Below are 16,485 nucleotides of genomic sequence, written 5' to 3'. Positions count from 1 at the left end.
ACATATCTCTCCATTCATTTAGGTCTAACTTTCTTTCAGGAATGTTTTATAGTTTTCAGTGTACAGGTCTTGCACATCCTTTAGTAAGCTTATCCCTAAGTATTTTATGTGTTTTCAAGACTATTTTAAAGGACATTTTAAAATTTTCATTTCACCATTGGTTATTGCCAGTATATAAAAACTTAAATTTTATATATTGACCTTGTATCCTACAACTTTGCTGAACTTATTTATTGTTTTAGAGGCTTTTTTGTAGCATCTGTAGAATATTCTATGTTCACAAATTTGTCATCCATAGTTAAGACAGTTTTACTTCTGTCTTTCTAATCCAAATATCTTTCTCTTTTTCTTGCTGTAGTACAATGGCTAGGACCTCCAGGACAATGTTAAAAAAAAAAAATGCGTTGAGTACTTATCCTTCCTTGTTCCTGATATTCCTGGGGGAAGGCATCTTATTTTTTACTATTGTGGTGGTTATGAAATATATTCATGATTTATCTGACACTCCTCCCTTCAAAAAGTGGAGCCTTAATATTCTCCCCTTGAATGTGGGCTGTAGTTAGTGACTTGTTTCTAATGAATAGACTCTGGTGGAAATGATGGTATGTGACTTCCAAAAGACCAGGTAATAAAAGACATTGTGGCTTCCTCCTTGTTTCCCTTTCTCTTGGATCACTCACTCTGGGGGAAGGCAGTTGCCAAGTCGTGAGAACTTTCAAGAAGCCTTGTGAAGAGATCCATATGGTAAGGACCTGAGGCTTTCTATAAACAGTGAGTAAGAACCTGAAGCTTTATCCCAACAGCTTCATGAACGAACCGTCTCGGAAGCAGATCCTTCAGCCCTAGTCAAGTCTCCAGATGACTATAGCCCTAACTGATGTCTTGAATGCAACCTCATGAGAGAATCAAGCAGAACCACCTTGCTAAGCTGCTCCCAAATCCCTAACCCTCAAAAATTGTGAGATGATAAGTATTTATTGTTTAAGCTGTTCATTTTGGGGGTAATATTTTACACAACAATAGATAAATAATACAGTCATTAAGTATCATCATGTTTCCTTATATGCCCTTTATCATCATTCCCTTCTATTACTAGTTGGCTAAGATTATTTATTGTAAATGAGTGTTGAATTTTGTCAAGTACCTTTTCTCCATACATTGAGATGATCATATGGTTTTTCACCTTATTCTGGTAATATGGTGATTTTCAACGTCTAACCAACCTTTCATTCCTGGGATAAATGCTACTTTATCATTCCCACTCTACGATACATTCATCTTGTTGAGCAGTAAAAAGGAATGAACTGATACATGCAACAACATGGATGACTCTCAAAAGCACTCTGGTTCCATTTATATTAAATTCACGAAATAGCAAAACTAATCTAGAGACAGAAAGTAAGTCAGTGCTTACCTGGTGGCAGAAAGTGGGTGGGGATTGACAGCACAGGGCAGGAGGAAAGGGTGATGGAAATATTCTGTATCTTGATTATGGTAGTGCTTATATAAATTTACATTTGTAGTGGTTATACAAATGTATAACTCATTAATCAAGCCCTTAAAATGGGTGCACTTAAATGTAAGTGAATTTCACCTCCAGAGAGTTGATGTTTAAAAGTTTATACTTGAATTCTGTGAAACTAAATAGGTTGAGAATGTATTTCCTTGTCAAGCCCATTAAAATAAAAATGCTAAAACAGTAGGTCTAGGTTATCTTTAAGCATGGTTATCTGTGTTACAACTAAAGCTAGCAATTTGGTTAATGACCACAGTAAAAGAGAAAACACTGGCCTAGCTAATGGATTTAATCTATTTTCCAAGTCTAAATGGTTGTTAAGTAAAGGCTTCTGCTGTGTATAGAATCATTACTGTAGGGAAGTGTACTCACTGGGCCTATTTTCCTAGGGTGAAATTCAAATGTTTGAGAAATCCAAACCCAAGTCAGTTTTCCAAGGGAGAAACCTCTACTTAAGTGATCTCAGCCTCAGAATAAAGGGTTAAACAGAAACACAGTGCATGACTTTTCTGATGGTTTTTCTCATTGTGCCGAAAGCATTTCTTCTTTAGCTGCGATAATCTTGAAATCTGTCTAACCCTGAACTAGGACTCTTCAGCCTGGAACACACAGAAATGGTACAAATGCCAACACTTGTTTCTAAATAAACCAGCCATAAAAGAGAAGTTGTTGATAAGAGGAACAATCAACAGTATCAACTGTAAGTTATTGTCAGTAAAAACTGTGATTTTTTATAACCAAGCCTAATGCTGACCCTCCTCTCTCTTATCTTTGCATTTGCAGAAAATGAAAAGACTGGAGGAAATGAGAGTCTGCCTCTAAACTGGTAATTGCACTGGCCATGTTCTCATCCTTGTCACTCTCAGGCTGGAATTCCAGAATAGCTGCTGCCCCCAAGTCAGCCCCTCCTGCACCCCTCAGCTTGTCATTCCAGCAACAAGAGCAAAAGAGAAAGAAAGGGGCTAAGATAACTGTCAGTCACATTCAACTTTCCTCTTTCTCTACTCTTTTATTTCGAGGGTGGAATCTGAGAACCTCACTATCTGCAACCCCTTTTCCTTAAGTTGGAGAAGCCAAGAGCTAGTTATGCCTCTGTGATGGAAAATATCTTTTGCAGGAAAACGTGAAGAGCCCTGATATCAAGGAAGTGCAAGACAACTAAGGTCAGGAAGCCCAGGGGAAGCCAGGAGTCAATAGCAAGAACTATGGGGACCATAATCCAAAAGACAGATAACTCTGTTATGAAGATGTGAAAAAATTAGAACCTTCATACACCACTGGTGGGAATGTAAAATGGTGCAGCTGCTTTGAAAGGCATTCTGGCAGTTCTCAACAGGTTAAACATAGTTACCACATAACCCAGCAATTCCACTCCTAGATGTACATCCAAGAGAAAGGAAATCATGTGTCCATACAATAATTTATATACAAATGTCAGAGCAGCATTATTCATAACCACCAAAAAGTGGAAACAACTCAAATATTCATCAACTGAAGAAAGGATAAACAAAATGTTGTATATCCATACAATGGAATATTACCTGGCAATAAAAAAGAAAGAAGCACTGATATAATATGAATAGATCTTGAAAACATTCTACATGAAAGAAGCCAGTCATAGAGGACGATATATTGTATAATTCCATTTAAATGAAACCCCCAGAATAGGCAAATCTATTGAGACAGAAAGTACAACAGATTAGTGATTGCCTAGAGTAGCGAGGGGGAACAGGCACATGGAAGGGTTGGGGGTTGTTGGCTAAGCAGTACAGTGTTTCTTTTTGGGGTGATGAAAGTATTCTAAAATTCATTGTGATGATGGTTGCACAACTCTAAATTTATTAAAAGTCATTGAATTGTACACTTCAAATGGGTGAATTGTAGGGCATGTGAATTATATTTCCATAAAGCTATTATAAGAAAAACAAAAATACCCAAAACATACAGGGGACCAGGGCAGGAACGGAAAACCTGGAAATTAGCCAGAGGGAAAGAGGAAGCAGGCAGGTGGCCTGAGGCAGTTCCTAGGCCTCACTACAGTGCAGCTGCTGTTGGTCTGTATTTGCTACAACATGAGGCATGGATGGGATGAGCTGAATTTAAAGGGCCAGGGATGGGCTAGACACTACTGTGCAGCAAGCTGCTGTTTTTATGGCAGACGACTGCTTATATAGTTGCTATTAAAAAGTGCCAAGGGCTTCCCTGGTGGCGCAGTGGTTGAGAGTCCACCTGCCGATGCAGGGGACACGGGTTCGTGCCCTGGTCTGGGAAGATCCCACATGCGGTGGAGTGGCTGGGCCCATGAGCCATGGCCGCTGGGCCTGTGCGTCCGGAGCCTGTGCTCCGCAACAGGAGAGGCCACAACAGTGAGAGGGCCTGCGTACCGCAAAAAAAAACCCAAAAAAACAAAACTGCCAAGAGGCTGTTTCTGTGTTCAGGTCTCTTTAGGGGGCAGACGGTGAGCCCCATGTTCATTTGTTTATTTAGGTCCTCAGAGTCAGGAAGTTGACTTACTCATACTCAGTTTAAGACATTTTATCCTCTTCAATCCCATACAAGGCCTTTGGTGGTGGGTATATTCCTTTATATTTATTCCTTTTTACTCCTATATTCTACCCAAGCAACCATTCTAGTGGGTATAATGAACATCTTTTGGATAGTACGTGCATACTTGCATATTGAGTGTTACTGATTTGTATGCAAGTATTCTTAAATTTAGCAAATATTATTGCATTGGACAGCTCATTCTGGTTCTTTTTTTTCTCCCCCTTTTTTTTTCACTCAGCACACAGTTTTTAAGGCCTAGCCATGCTGTTGGGTGTACATCTTTGCTTCTAACTGGTGTGCATCCGCTACATGTTACCAAACTTCTCTCCTATATGTGACTGACATATAGGCTGCCTTCCTCTCTCTGCTACCCCCAGTAATGTGTGGCATCCGTGAGAAAGCTCCTCACAGACCTCCAGCCACAGGCAGGGTAACTGAGCAAAGGCCCCAGCTGCTGTACTCTGAAATCCAGCGCTGTGTTTCACCTGAGGTCATGTTTCCCACGGGCTGCTCCTAGCCAGTGACTAAGTGCAGCAGGGACACTAAAGACAGGCCCATTTCTGGGAGACATGGGATTCCTCTCACAGCTGATTTTGGCTTGAAGACTTCCTGCTGGACTCAAAGAACCTTCCCTAGTTTGTACAGCAATCTAGGACACTTCCACCAACAGCCCTTCCATCTCTCCTTCACTTGGGATCAGACTTGCAACATGGTATGACAGTTCTCCCAACCCTCCCCATTTTCGCTCACAGGCATATTCCCTAGTAAAATCTTTGTACATTTAATTGATTCAACCCACATCTTGGCATCTGTTTTTTGTAAGACTCAGGCTAATCCATAATGCTGTATCAAACATCCTCATACGTGTCCCCTATTAAGTTGTGTAAAGATTTCTTGGGGATGTACATCTAGGAGGGAAGTTGTTGAATCCTAAGGTGGGACCAGATTGCTCCCTGGAGGGGTTGCTCCCATCCGCATTCTCAACAGCAATACATGGGATTCCTATATCTTCTCATCTCTGACTCTCTGTGGCATTATCCACTCATTTCTGTCCATCTAACAAGCATAGAGTAGTATCTCTTTGTTGTTTTAAATTTCTTTTCTCTGATTACTAAAATTACTGATCATTTCTTCACATGCGTTTTAGTCTTTAGGAACTCCTCTTCTGTAAATGGCCTGTTACAGTCTTTACCCATTTTTATCTTGGGATTGCTTTCTTTTCCTTTTTGGTTTTAAGGAATGCTTTGTATATTCTGGATACTGAGCCCCTGTTGATTTTAGACTTTGCACACATCTCACAATTTACCATCTAGTAACCTTGTTCACGATATCCTTGACTGAACAGAAATCATTCATTTTAACACGAGAACATCTTTGGGGAAGGGGAGAGCTGTTAACATTTCACATCATGGTCAAAAATTTGAACCATGGCCAGAAATATCCAGACTTCATTCTAGGCTCACCATCTCCTAGATGTGTACATCTAGGCAAGTTACCTCTCTTTCAACTTTTCATCTCTAAAATGGGCATAATATAAGAGAATCCCACCCATCTGAAGCAATTGGGATAAATAGATCAACTTAAAATGGAGAATCATAAAATGCCATACCTATGTTAAACATTTTCTTCTAACTTAAAACATACAAATATGTATTTATTTATACATCTTTACATAGAGCATAGGCCTTTTCTTTGGCTATACTGCACATCTTTCTTCTTACCTAATCCAATCCACAATGCATTGGCAATAATTTCCAGTTTGGGATTCTTTAAAGTATATCAAGAATTTATATCTTCTTTATTTTTACAAGTTTTTTCTACCTGTTACAATTGTTCTTACCCATATTTAATCGACAGAAAGTTTTTTTATAATACCTTTCCAGAGCATTCCACTTAATTTTCTTAGGAACAACTCTTCACACTCATATCTAATGTTTATATACTAATTAATCAAATTGCACAATTGTAATAAGCACAATAGGCACAAACAGGTCTGAGAACAAAGATAGTTTCGTAAGCATATGACTCAACATGGGGGAGCAGAAGTACACAGGCAAACCAGAGTCCTTGGCTGTAAATATTCCACGTGTCATCAGAATTCACCCTTGTGGGTCACGGAGGAAAGGGAGAGCCCTGGAGAATCTGAGGAGTTGTTTTAGTGGACGCTGCTTAGGAGTTTCCATTGTTATCTGCCTTTTGCTTAGTTGTACTGAACACTGCACCTGGCACCTAGTAAGTGTTTGGTAATTGTTAATCATTATTAATACTAAACTAGTGGTTCTTTTTTTTGTTATGGTACGTGGGCCTCTCATTGTTGTTCCCTTTCCCGTTGTGGCGCACAGGCTCCAAACGCGCAGGCTCAGCGGCCATGGCTCGCGGGCTCAGCCGCTCCGCGGCATGTGGGATCCTCCCGGACCGGGGCACGAACCCGCGTCCCCTGCATCGGCAGGCGGACTCCCAACCGCTGTGCCACCAGGGAAGCCCTAAACTAGTGGTTCTTAACCTGGGCAACCTGTCTCTTGCTCCTGCCACTCTGTCCCCCAGCCCAGGAATATTTGACAATGTCTGGAGACTTCTTTGGCTGTCTCAACTGGAGAGGTGGTCTAGTGTCTGGTGGAAAGGTACTAAATAGGACAGTCCTCACAACAAAATGTCAGTAGTGCCCAGGTGGAGAACCCTGTACTAGACTATGCACTTCAGGAGAACAGTAACCACATCGGTATTTATTCACAATTGTATCTCTAGTACTTAACATCTCATGGTCCATAGTAAATAATAAGTATGTGTTGATTCATGCATGCAAACTGATTAAATGAGAGAGAAGCCTTTGAGAGAATTGAGGGCACACTCCCAGAGTCGGGGCCCAAGACTTCAAAGGGGCACAAACAGACCCCTTCCCAGAAAATTAATCTAGGCTACTCTAGCATCGACGTATATACACTGCCGAATGTAAAATAGCTAGTGGGAAGCAGCCGCATAGCACAGGGAGATCAGCTCGGTGCTTTGTGATGACCTAGAGGGGTGGGATAGGGAGGGTGGGAGGGAGGCTCAAGAAGGAGGGGATATGGGGACATATGTATGCATATGGTTGATTCACTTTAGTGTACAACAGAAACTAACACAGTATTGTGAAGTAATTATACTCCAATAAAGATCTATTAAAAAAAAAATTTAGACTACTCTGTTCCTGATCCAGCTTCTGCATATTACAGCTGGTCAGCTGTAGTTGGTTTGATCCTCATCTGCTTATACTGTTTTTGTCTGTCATATTTACCCACTAAGAATTTTATTATTATTCTTTTCGTAGTTGATCTCTGGCTAGATACCTGGACTTTGCTCTAACCCGGCAATTCAACGTTGGTCCACTTCTCTGGAGAGCCCAGCCCTGCTATCCATTAGTGTTCAGCATCTCACCCTCCTGCCTGGCACCTGAATGCTTGCTTCAGCTCTGCCCCTGGCTGTCAGGAGGTTAGATGAAGGGAGAACACAGTTATTATAACTGGTTAAAGAAAGGCCCTGAATGAAGAGAATAAAAGAGGTCTGGCCCAGGGAAGCAGAAGAACTATGTTCTCACCCTGGTTCTACTGCTTATCAGCAATATCTTGCGTAAAATCTCATAGTTACTTTTTCTTTACCTCAGTCTTTTCATCCATAAAATGGAAACAATAATGCTTTTCAACCTATTTTATATAAAGTGGTTTGTAATAAAATGATAACATGAAGGTGATTTTCAGAAAGGTTTACAAATAACCTAAAAGTCTTTAGTGACTGTCAAAGAAACCAACTTTTTAATAAATGGATATAAATTATATATATATATATATATATATATATATATATATACCACATCCCCACACCCTGGCATTTTCCCAGGCAGGCAGAGAAATGCTCTTCCCATTTCACAAATGGGAAAACTGAGTCCCTCACAGTTAATGTTTTGCATAGTTCAAACAGCTGGTATGTTCCAGAGAGACTGGGCCGGGACACAGACCAATGCTCTTTCAACTAAGATACTAGGCTACTAAGCAGGTCCTTTGAAGACATGTGAAAATGACTTTGATAAAGTAGTACAAAATCACATTATAAAAGGGTTTGGCATGAAAGGAAGCTGCACAGCATACACCCTAAGGATACTTTTATAGTCATGTCTCAGATGTAAAATTGGGAAACAGTGAAACTATGCAGCTAATTGTCTTTTTTTTTTTTTTTTTTGGTTTGAAACATCCCACTCAGAGAGGATTTGCATGTGGCCCTGAAATTTCTCCGCTCATTCAAGTTTTGGCCATTCTTTTTGTGGCATGGATCTACAGAACAGCAAGGGCCACAACCTTTAATTCACACATGACTGTCTCCTGTGTCACTCTGTGGGATTCAGCCAGGCCTGACAATACTCACGGATGGATAGAAGGAAAGGAGGCAGCAGGACTTGAACGCATCTCTGTCGGGCGGGTCAAACACAAAGGAGGGAGAGGGAACCAGCAGCTGCGGCTGCAGGGAATTCCAGTTTTGTGCATGCTGCCGGGGCGGGTGGCCTGGAGAAAGCTGAGCAGGTGGCTGAGAAGGAAGAGGATCCCAGCAAGCATGTGAAGTACAGGAGTGGGGCATTCAAGGTGGAGCACACTTAGAAGTCTGGGACACCCAGCCAGGAATCTGTCAGCACTGGGGATATTTGTGATTCTGATCCCTGGGACCTGGACTGGCAAGGCCAAGGGAGGCTCCTGTTCTAAGAGGAGATGGGGACATCACCAGGTTATTGAGAACAGGCTGAAATACAGAAGCCCAGACTCAAGACATGGGGCCTGTGAAAGAAGATGGAGAATTCAGGAACAAATTAGGCACTGCTTATGGACCTCTACAGGGGTTGCTCAGCTGGAGTAGAAAGACTGCTCTCTGGGGAGAGAAAAAAGGAATAAACCAGGCGCCAGACTGGACGAAGCAGGAGGGGGCTGTCAGCTGTCAGGAGGCAGTGGGACCCTTGATCGCCTCTGTTGCCCCACTGTGAGCACAGTACCCCACACGCTAGAGTCTCTGGGCTGCAGAACATACCTGCTGCCCCTGGAGTAGCCCCATGGGTCATACCGCAGAGCTATTACTAAAGAGATAAAGGAAAACTTGGGAAACACTCTGGGTTGAGATTTTAAATATTTACAGTATTCTCTGCAATTGATTCTCAGTCGACTTCTTTGCTCCCTGGTGCCACCTTGCACCTGCCACTAGAGCTCCTTCTAGGCAGCCAGCCCTGACCTCCTAAACCTGTAAGCATTCTCTTTGAACAAAGCCCATCAGAGGTGTCTAAATGGGAGAGAGAATTGGACGAAAGGAATGGGGGAGGGAAAAGGACCAGCTCTAACTGAAGTCAAAGTTGGAAGGAAACTGAAAAGTAAGTGGTATAAAGAGACACTGCAGGTTGCTCTCCAAAGCATTCTGTGCTAGGATTGAGTCATCCTTGGGTATAAATCTTTTTGATGCTGATCTACAAAGGAATGAATAAATGAATGAATGGACAAATGAATAAATCAGTGAATGATTCAAAGAATCAATGGACTGATAAACAAATGACTGATGAAGATAGGAAAATGGCATTGTGCAACCATCACTATACAGATATGTGTATGATTGTGTATATGTGTGTGTGTGTATGAATGAGGAAGAGTTCAAAGGGTTGATGGGTATAATAGGTACACAGAGGGCTACTCTGGCTCTTAGAGAGGGATTGGTGACAAAGTAAAAGGGGAGTAACAAGACCTAAATTACCTCAGAAACCCTCAGCCCTCTAATGGCAACAGATATGTGTGGCAGCTGCATCCTGATAGCCGACGGTTGTCATGTTCAACTCTCTCCTTCCCCCATGGGATATGGAGCAAAGCGGGGCCCAAGTCAAAGGATGCTCCACTAAACCAGTCCTTTCTCTGACAAGCTCCTCCTGTTTACTCCCTGACACTACAAAAAGAAACAGAATCGCTCACAGATTTTATAACTAATGCTTTCATGCAGATGAAATCCTGTGCCTCTGAAAGACCAGCCAGCTACCCAGCATTGGCTAAAATAGTACTTGACGCACGCACTAGGCAGTGGAGCGGTGAAACTGTGGCTGTGAAGAGTGGGGTGACTTCCGGCTTGATTTTATCTGGCCGGTATATAGGGGAATAATGTATCCTAATGGCCTGTTGTGGATAACCTTTTCAGAATGAACATCAAATTCTCAACTGATAGAGGGAGTGAGGACCAGGATCACCTGGGGAGCTTTGTCGAACTTCACATGCCCCAGGCATCCTAGCCCTGATTCTGGTATTTACTGCCTGAGACATAAGCTACTAGAGCGCAAGGAATTAGATCTGAAGTTGTTTGCACCCGACAGAATGCTTACCATGCAGTGTGGGCTCAATACATATTTTTATAATCATAGAATTTGGAGGGATTTGGTCTCCTCTTTGCTTGAAGGGGCCTTAGAGCTCAACCAGTGATCTTATTCAATGGCAGAAATTAGGTCTGGAGTAGTGAAGTGGCTTGTCCAATATCACATGTCTAACTAATGGCTCAGCATGGCAACTGAAATTGCAGGAGAATGCAGAGAGGTTAGTATAAAAATGTATATTAACCAGTGAACGTAATTGTTTTCTGAAAAGGGCAAAGCACCAGTTTTAGGAAATTGGTCAGATGGTCTGATTGAGGGAAAGAAAAGATATGCTATGTTCACCCATCAAATGTGGGGTGTATGGGCCATGGGTCTGTCCTATCTTTAGGTTCCTGGCCTCTCCCTCCTACTGCCAACCAAGCCTTGTCACACAATCCTAAGCCTACAAAGTAGAGGAGATGGGCATGGTTTATTAGAAGCATCTCCTGCAGCAGGAGAAAAGGAACCAGGGTCAAATGCCAATTCAGTGCTTCAGAGAAGATTCTCAGAGAGAGGTTCATTAATCAGGAACAGTTTAGGTAAGCTTCCATTTCAAGATATGTAATCTCTATTATGAAAACTCTCACCACCATTAAAACATCTTTTCCTGAAGCAACAGCAAAATGAATATGGCTACCGATTTTAGGGGGGAGGCTACTTACTTCTATTGTCAAGAGCCAAGAAATCATTCAGCACTGAAACAGTTACTTCTTTTTCACTGGGCAAAGGTCAACATAAAAACCGCAGCCTCGGGACTGCCCTGGTGGCACAGTGATTAAGAATTGCCTGCCAACACAGGGGACACAGGTTCAATCCCTGGTCCGGGAAGATCCCACATGCCATGGAGGAACTAAGCCCGTGCGCCACAACTACTGAGCCTGTGCTCTGAAGCCCGCGAGCCACAACTACTGAAACCCGCATGCCTAGAGCCCGTGCTCCGCAACAAGTGAAGTCACCGCAAGAAGCCGACACACTGCAACGAAGAGTAGCCCCCGCTCGCCACAACTAGAGAAAAGGTCTGCGCACAGCAACGAAGACCCAAAGCAGCCATAAATAAAGTTAAATCTTTAAAACAAAACAAAACACAGCCTCTGCTTTTAGGTTAAGTTCTTTTCGATACTTCACACTCAAAGGATTTGAAACATAAATCTGCTTGGCTTTGAGTTGCTGGAAAGCAGGTTGTTATTTAAACAAACACACCACCAAGAGTGACACTTTGCACGTGGCCACTAAGACACCACCTAGAGAAGATATTGATGAGGTGTAATCATCTTAGACTGTGTTTTGGTGTTGGAGCAGCACAGGGAACACTGATATGGAGGGGGTGCAACTTTGTTAAGCAAATGGCCCAGTCCTTTTGCTACCCTTTTGACAATAAGGGCACCTTATGAAACTGGGCTCCGTGAAGCACTTACATCATGTCTTAGGATTCTATCCATTCATTCAAATGATTTAAACCAACATCAACATTGCCATATGAAATATTTTAAACGTACATCTGTAATCCTGATAAAAAAATGTCTAGGAAGGCCTGTTCTTGGCCACTGTATTTCCAAAAATATCTCTTGCATACACCAACAATTGAGCACACAATCTGTGTGATCTGTGCCTTCAACCACTTGCACCGTTCTTCATCTTTGAAGCCTGCTGTTGAAGGGCATTCATCGCAAGGTCACGCAGCCTCCAAAGAGGATCATTTGACAACGGCACACAAAGTCATCCACAGATGGAAGATAAGAGCCTTTGTAACTGTGTGGGGCCTGCATGGTTGCAAAACGTCAATGAGACGAGAGAGGTGTTACCAGGAGAGCACGGACTCCTTTCTGATATTGAAAAATGAATACTACTGCCTTTTTTGCCCTGAGATAACTGATTTGTGAAATCCACCAGTCAACTGAGATTTTAAAACCTTCCAATGGTAAGACTTGCAGTATATACAACATTCTATGAGCTATCCTAAGATAAATAAAATCATACCCGATCCCCCATATTTTCATCTATCTCTGGTGTTAATAGTTAAAATAATCAAATTTTAAGGACTTTTTTTCTAACCAAGTAATTTCTCAAACAAATTTGAGAATAAAAGGCTCCTCTACCAGAATGATTTCTACAGAATGTTAAATGGAGCACTTGGATTAACATGTATCTCAGTATTTAACTGCACCCTTCCAGGCAGACCTCAGACAGAGGAAAGTGTGGAAGATTGGCAAAGAGTCTCTCTACCCCAGGATAGGCTTACATCTCACTTTCCAAAGAATTTCAGTTGTAATAAACTTTACCCGAAATTATGTTATGACAAGAGATTGTAATTCTAAGTAATGAAACTCAACATTTCCTTCTTCTATTGCCCATGGTATAATGATTTAAAGTTGGCAAGCCCTCCCTCGGTCACACAATCTATGAAATCAAAATATGGCTGTGGTTTTGGTCAAGGCCAAAGAAATGTGGCAACCCTGAACAACTTATAAGAATAAAATGTTAAATTAGCAATTCCAGGGACTTCCCTGGTGGCACAGTGGTTAAGAATCCGCCTGCCAATGCAGGAGACACGAGCTCAAGCCCTGCTCCGGAAGATCCCACATGCCGCGGAGCAACTACACCCATGCACCACAACTACTGAGCCTGCGCTCTAGAGCCCGTACTCCTCAACAAAGAGAAGCCACCGCAATGAGAAGCCCACACACAGCAACAAAGTGTAGCCCCCGCTCGCCGCAACTAGAGAAAGCCCGCGCACAGCAACGAAGACCCAAAACAGCCGCTAAAAAAATAAATAAACAAATTTATTTTTTAAAAAAATGTTTTAAAAAACAAATTAGCGAGGAGCTTCAAGTTGGAGGAAGAGTAAGACGCGGAGATCACCTTCCTCCCCACAGATACACCAGAAATACATCTACACGTGGAACAACTCCTACAGAATACCTACTGAACACTGGCAGAAGACCTCAGACCTCCCAAAAGGCAAGAAACTCCCCACGTACCTGGGTAGGGCAAAAGGAAAAAGAAAAAACAGAGACAAAAGGATAGGGACGGGACCTGCACCAGTGGGAGGGAGCCGTGAAGGAGGAAAGGTTTTCCACACATTAGGAAGCCCCTTCGCGGGCGGAGACTGCGGGTGGCGGAGGGGGAAAGCTTCAGAGCCGCGGAGGACAGCACAGCAACAGGGGTGCGGAGGGCAAAGCGGTGAGATTCCCACACAGAGGATCAGGGCCGACCGGCACTCACCAGCCCGAGAGGCTTGTCTGCTCACCCGCCGGGGCGGGCGGGGCTGCGAGCTGAGGCTCGGGCTTCGGTCGGAGCGCAGGGAGAGGACTGGGGTTGGCGGCGTGAACACAGCCTGCAGGGGGTTAGTGCGCCACGGCTAGCCGGGAGGGAGTCTGGGAAAAGTCTGGAACTGCTGAAGAGGCAAGAGACTTTTTCTTCCCTCTTTGTTTCCTGGTGCGCGAGGAGAGGGGTTAAGAGCGCTGCTTAAAGGAGCTCCAGAGACGGGCGCGAGCCGCGGCTAAAAGCGCAGACCCCAGAGACGGCCATGAGACGCTAAGGCTGCTGCGGCCGCCACCAAGAAGCCTGTGTGCGAGCACAGGCCACTATCCACACCCACCTTCCGGGGAGCCTGTGCAGCCCGCCACTGCCAGGGTCCCAGGATCCAGGAACAACTTCCCGGCAGAACGCACGGCGCGCCTCAGGCTGCTGCAACGTCACGCCGGCATCTGCCGCCGCAGGCCCGCCCCGCACTACGTGCCCCTCCCTCCCCCACCCCCCCCGGCCAGAGTGAGCCAGAGCCCCCGAATCAGCGGCTCCTTTAACCCTCTCCTGTCTGGGCAGGAACAGACGCCCTCAGGCGACCTACATGCAGAGGCGGGGCCAAATCCAAAGCTGAACCCCGGGAGCTGTGAGAACAAAGAAGAGAAAGGGAAATCTCTCCCAGCAGCCTCAGGAGCAGCGGATTAAAGCTCCACAATCAACTTGATGCACCTGCATCTGTGGAATGCATGAATAGACAACGAATCATCCCAAATTGAGGAGGTGGACTTTGGGAGCAATGGTCTATATATTTTTTCCCCTTTTTGTGAGTGTGTAAGTGTATGCTTCTGTGTGTGATTTTGTCTGTATAGCTTTGCTTTTACCATTTGTCCTAGGGATCTGTCTGTCCGGTTTTTTCTTTTAATTACTTAAAAAACTTTTTTCTTAATACTTATTTTTATTTTAATAACTTTATTTTATTTTATCTTCTTTCTTTTTTTTCTCCCTTTTATTCTGAGCCATGTGGAGGACAGGCTCTTGGTGGTCCAGCCAGGTATCAGGGTTGTGCCACTGAGGTAGGAGAGCCAAGTTCAGGACACTGGTCCACAAGAGACCTCCCAGATCCACATAATATCAAACAGTGAAAATCTCCCAGAGATCTCCATCTCAACGCCAAGACCCAGCTCCACTCAACGACCAGCAAGCTACAGTACAGGACACCCTATGCCAAACAACTAGCAAGACAGGAACACAACCCCATCCATTAGCACAGAGGCTGCCTAAAATCATAATAAGGCCACAGACACCCCAAAACACACCACCAGACGTGGACTTGCCCACCAGAAAGACAAGATCCAGCCTCACCCACCAGAACACAGGCACTAGTCCCCTCCACCAGGAAGCCTACACAACCTACTGAACCAACCTTAGCCACTGGGGACAGACACCAAAAACAGCGGAAACTACGAACCTGCAGCCTGCGAAAAGGAGACCCCAAACACAGTAAGTTAAGCAAAATGAGGAGACATAGAAACACACAGCAGATGAAGGAGCAAGGCAAAAACCCACCAGACCTAACAAATGAAGAGGAAATAGGCAGTCTACCTGAAAAAGAATTCAGAATAGTGATAGTAAAGATGATCCAAAATCTTGGAAATAGAATGAAGAAAATACAAGAAATGTTTAACAAGGACCTAGAAGAACTAAAGAGCAAACAAACAGAGATGAACAGCACAATAAATGAAATTAAAAATTCTCTACAAGGGATCAATAGCAGAATAACTGAGTCAGAAGAACAGATAAGTGACCTGGAAGATAAAATAGTGGAAATAACTACTGCAGAGCAGAATAAAGAAAAAAGAATGAAAAGAACTGAGGACAGTCTCAGAGACCTCTGGGACAACATTAAATGCACCAACATTCGAATTATAGGGGTCCCAGAAGAAGAAGAGAAAAAGAAAGGGACTGAGAAAATATTTGAAGAGATTATAGTTGAAAACTTCCCTAATATGGGAAAGGAAATAGTTAATAAAGTCCAGGAAGCACAGAGAGTCCCATACAGGATAAATCCAAGGAGAAACACAAGAAGACACGTATTAAACAAACTATCAAAAATTAAATACAAAGAACAAATATTAAAAGCAGCAAGGGAAAAACAACAAGTAACACATAAGGGAATCCCCATAAGGTAAACAGCTGAACTTTCAGCAGAAACTCTGCAAGCCAGAAGGGAGTGGCAGGACATATTTAAAGTGATGAAAGAGAAAAATCTACAACCAAGATTACTCTACCCAGCAAGGATCTCATTCAGATTTGACAGAGAAATTAAAAGCTTTACAGAAAAGCAAAAGCTAAGAGGGTTCAGCACCACCAAACCAGCTTTACAACAAATCCTAAAAGAACTTCTCTAGGCAGGAAAAACAAGAAAAGGAAAAGACGTACAATAATAAACCCAAAACAATTAAGAAAATGGTAATAGGAACATAAATATCGATAATTACCTTAAATGTAAATGGATTAAATGCTCCCACCAAAAGACACAGACTGGCTGAATGGATACAAAAACAAGACCCATATATATGCTGTCTACAAAAGACCCACTTCAGACCCAGGGACACATACAGACTGAAAGTGAGGGGATGGAAAAAGATATTCCATGCAAATGGAAATCAAAAGAAAGCTGGAGTAGCAATTCTCTTATCAGACAAAATAGACTTTAAAACAAAGACTATTACAAGAGACAAAGAAGGACACTACATAATGGTCAAGGGATCAATCCAAGAAGAAG

This window comes from Leucopleurus acutus (genome assembly GCF_964270905.1).
Source record: "Leucopleurus acutus genome assembly, chromosome: 3".
NCBI classification, from domain to species: Eukaryota; Metazoa; Chordata; class Mammalia; order Artiodactyla; family Delphinidae; genus Leucopleurus; species Leucopleurus acutus.
Note: the sequence above shows the minus strand (reverse complement) of the source record.